At 41.4% G+C, this 4572-nt stretch overlaps 1 long non-coding RNA gene across 2 annotated transcripts; it reads left to right on the top strand.

Moving 5' to 3' along the window:
• The first annotated feature begins 317 nt into the window (after positions 1-317).
• LOC125534847 lies at positions 318-3166 on the top strand. Of its 2 annotated transcripts, XR_007294545.1 has the most exons (5): positions 318-997; positions 1104-1168; positions 1255-1378; positions 1488-1560; positions 1975-3166. It is a non-coding gene; the product is annotated as an uncharacterized LOC125534847 (long non-coding RNA). The 2 variants fall into 2 exon arrangements; XR_007294544.1 differs by having other exon boundaries at positions 1488-3166.
• Positions 3167-4572: the final 1406 nt, after the last annotated feature.

Raw genomic sequence — 4572 nt, 5'->3', positions numbered from 1 at the left:
TTGTCATTCGTGGGCAGTGGATCGTTCACGCTCCGCCGTCGACTCTGGGTGGCCATGTCTGCTTTACGCTGACACGCCGTGGTGCGGCTCGCGGTGCCATCAAAAGCTTCCATCCATGGTGCTGATTACACAGGTGAGGACCTGCCCATCTCTCTGTACTCTGAGATGTCGCCCCGCTATCCCTGTTCCAGCAACGACAAGGTCTCCCCAGTCTGTCTGTCCCGCCCTGCCTCCAAATCGAGCCACTACAGTCTGAAGGTAAGCTTCATTGTTGATTCATTCTCTTTACGTTTCTGATTACACAATAGTCTGAATGTCATGAGAAATCTTGTGGGTTCAATTATTAACTGAATAGATGATGTCACTTCGTTTGAGTTTGGAGATATTGGGAGTGCCAACCATTGGCGATTCATTTTATAATCTGTACTATTATGTTTACTTAGTTTCTGGAGAGATTAAGGTATATGTTTAGCTTACGTTGTGCCCACAAAGTGGTTGACAGAATTGCTCTTGTATAGAAGTGTAGACTAAAAATACAATGGATAGTCCAAAAAGCTATATGATGACAATCATGTTCAAAGTTCTATAGAGTATTAAACACCTACTACAAATATGATTACTTGGGTCGCAAAGAGTACATCTCCATTTGCTTTCTGCTAAAGCTTGAATGATCTTTTTTTTCAATATTTTGATGCAACCATATCTCAACCACATGATGGCACAGTGGCACACTACTGTCTTATATATAAGATCTCGAGTCTGACGCGGGAGGACGACTTCGATGATGGAGCGGAGCGCAGCGGGCAGGGTCCGACAGCGGCAAGTGACTTTTTTTCTTATTGACAACTTGTTCCTGCACATACATCCTGGGTAAAGCAACCGTATATGATGCTGACTTTGAGAGGCTGATCTGAATTAGGTTACATATGGAGGGAATTAACAATGGATCAGCGGGCCACCATGGTGGTGGTGGGCCGCGATGTTTTAAGATCAAACGGTAAAGTAATATCATGTACTTGTGCTAAGTACTTTTGGTTAGTCTGCTGAAGGATTCATATGGTTACAACATTTACTTCATAGTCATGCTTGTTTTTGTCTTCTAGGCGGGCTTAGTTTGCACAATCCTCGCCAATGACCATTTCAGAGCCTGGGCATAAGTAAACTTCTGGTTGGTGTATTTTCTACCTATTCTACCAACCATTGTGCGTAATTTAAACTGGCACACCTGATTATGTTCGGTGGGTTTGTCCTCAGCTTGCAGGAATCCTGTTAGATGCAAACAACCTTTCCAAGATGTGCTCACAAAAAGTTTCAGAGGCAGTGCGATTGCTCTTGTTCGGTAGCTCTGAGCATAAGAGGCACGAATTATTTCAACAATGTAATGTACTACTCTTCATCTGACATTGATTTACAAGCAGAACATGTATGGAGAAGTTGCAAAATATTTTAGTAATAACCGTTGGCAACTTTGACCTTTCTTTCGACAGGTGATGCTTACTTACGATGATCATTCTTTCATCGAGTTCTTGAAGAACACCTACAGAAAGTCATCCACGGATGGTAAGTTTTCTCTATAATATCTTCACATGGTTCCCCGCCTATTTTTTGGAAATTCTTTGCTTAAGTTACTGTATATTTATCCGTGTCTAAGATAAATTTGCAATATGCCCATTAAATTAAAACATCATTGATGAATTATTGTAGTTCAAATTAACTAGGTGATGGGTACAGTACTCCAGAGCAAAAGCATTCAGTTTCAGGGACATCACAAGATGCTAAAAAAGTCCAATTAAAGTAATTTGGTCATAAGACATGTAATAATTGACTTCTACAAAATGAACTAGACGGTTAAAGTTTCTGAAAATAATGCAGAGGTAACTTAGATGGTTAAAGTTTCTAAAAAATGAACTAGATGGTTAAAGTTTCTAAAAAATGAACTAGATAGGTAAGGTTTTTTTGGATTGCTTGAGGTAGGACTTCCAGGAGCAAAGGAGCAACACTTGAAGAAGATGGGGACCAAAAATATAGTTGCAATATTCAGATATATTAAGCGAGAACTTGGTAGATCAAGATAAGTACAACAAGGAGATCACCCTTGCCTCTTATGCAGTCCGACAGGTTTGGAAAGAAGTAACTGGAGATCTTTTTAGGCCAAAGAGATGGATCTGGAAGTTTTTTTTTGTGTGGATGGAAGAGTTGGTTTCTGAAGTTATTAGAATTTTAACCTCCCTTTGGAGGCATTTGACACTTAGCCTTTGCTCCTTTACAACCGAGCTGACTTCTTGACAACCTTGAAATTTCTCTCTACTTTTTCATCTTGTTATGTTGCCTCTTGGGTAAGATTCAACCTGTTTCCTGTAGGAAAAATAAGATTGAAAAAGTATATTATTAGCCTGCATCAATTGATTGTGCACAATGATGGCCCCTTGTATGGAAGAACAAGTGAGATGATTGCACATTATTATTCTTGAGATGATTGCAATAAGAAATCATAAGAAGAGCGATGCTTCACGTACGACAAATCGCATACGATTTTTGTCAATGCGGAAATAGGAATAACTTTAGTCGTGCGTGAATTAATTTAGTTTGAGTAACAATGATGGGAAGAACCTCACATGGTTTTATCATTGATGGTAGGCACCCAACATGGTTTCCATCTTTGATTCATTATGGATTCATGGTCAACGCTTCCAATCGGTGGTGAGAGATGTTGTCGTTAGATGTCTAACACTTCATTATCCATGTTTGGGTGCTTAGATGTTTGATGTTTGATGTTGTCGGTTCCCTAGGACATGTTCTCTTTTTCTGTTATGTTTGGATGCTTTGTATCACTACTTGGTGGCAACAAAATTCTAAGGACTTTATCGCAAAAAAGCTTCTGGACTGGATGAAGAATATCAATGGAACGTGTGGGGCGGCTCAAAAAAAAGTGTGGTGTTGCAAGAGTTACATGAGGATTTGACATTTGTTTGGATGCAGTCTTAAACTGGATGACCATTTGTATTTCCATTTGTCGTAGAATAACAAGTAATAGATTATTGCCTTTATTTATAGATTGTCTTGCTCCGTGGCAACGCATGGGCAATCAACTAGTCGTTGTTAGATGGCCTTAAGCCATATTTATTGTAATAAGTTCTTTATTGAGACACTCGATGTAATAAGTGTGTGATTGCTACTCTGTTATAAATTCTTCAAGTACTGTGTGGTGTCAGCATTACTGATCCAGGGATGACACCTGCGCACAGAGATCAGACTGTTTGAGGTCTGGTCGCTACAGAGATGGTATCAGAGCACACGCTGACTGTAGGACATGACCATAAGCTAAAGACCTAGATCACTATTCACTCTCTTCTCTTCTGACCTCTCATCTTTTCTACTCTTTAGGATGGCGAATGCAAGGAACAAGTTCACGCAACTGGATGAAGATACACCCTTTGGACGTCACTTGAAGGAAGTCACTAGATACCTGAACATAGGGGTACCAAGCTTCACCGGAATCTACAACGCCACTTTACCTGAAGAGGAGCGCTGGATGATTCAAGTTCATGTTCCAGGAAGGACGTTCATGCCAGTCACTGAGCCCATAGAGTTTTCTTTTGATGCACCAACTTGGAGTCTAGGAAAGAGCATGGCAGCTCACATCGCCATGGGACGCGTTGGAGAAGTCTACCGCAATGATCTCAAGGATACTATCTACCAGATTTGTGGGCGCCGAGATGAGCACTGGGAGATGATCAGCAGCAAGAAGGATAGATCAATTGCAGCTTTTATCCAAGAATTAAACCAGCACATTCGACGACAGGAGAATCAGATGTGCGCCGACTTGATAGACCTAAAGAAGGCAAGGACAAAAATCAAGGAACTGGAGGAAGAACTCAAGGCTACCCGTGAAGATTATGAAGAAGAAATAGAAGTATTGGTGAAGAAGAATGACGATCTGATCAAGAAGATCGGAATATTTATGGGAGGCCCTACACCAGTAAATGAAGACGAAGAACCCAAGGAGATTCGCCTGGAAGACTACATCATCATCGACGACACCGACTCGGATCCAGATGATAGCGATGATGACTATGTTGATGAAGCTGGAGCAGATATCATGGAGTCTGCAACCGAAGAATATTTCTAGTAGACCACCTCATCAGTAGTAGTAGTTCACCATGTAAATACAGTAGTCCGATCACTTTTGCGATAGTTAGATCGATTGTATGCCCTTGTTAGATTGGATGAAGTGAATTGTTTGCTTTTGCCTCATGTGCATATGGGTAGTGTTTTCTCTTTAGACCCCCTCTATTATTAAATCTCATCTTTTCTAAACCCTCAGATGCCTCCGAGACGTGACCCCGGATTTACCTTTCCACCGGAGCTCACCCAGTTGATCCAGCAGCAGAACACATTGATGCAGTTGCTAGTCCAGAATCAGAATCAGGGGAACAACAACAACAACCCACCACCACCACCACCTGTTGATCACTTAGCCCGTTTTCTTAAGCTGAATCCACCGGTGTTTTCCAGTAGGACCGAGCCGATAGTAGCAGATGATTGGCTCCGCAAGACAGCTAGGGAGTTGAC

This window comes from Triticum urartu, chromosome 1, assembly GCF_003073215.2.
Source record: "Triticum urartu cultivar G1812 chromosome 1, Tu2.1, whole genome shotgun sequence".
In the NCBI taxonomy this organism is placed as follows: Eukaryota; Viridiplantae; Streptophyta; class Magnoliopsida; order Poales; family Poaceae; genus Triticum; species Triticum urartu.
This window is presented reverse-complemented; position numbering and strand designations above follow the sequence as displayed.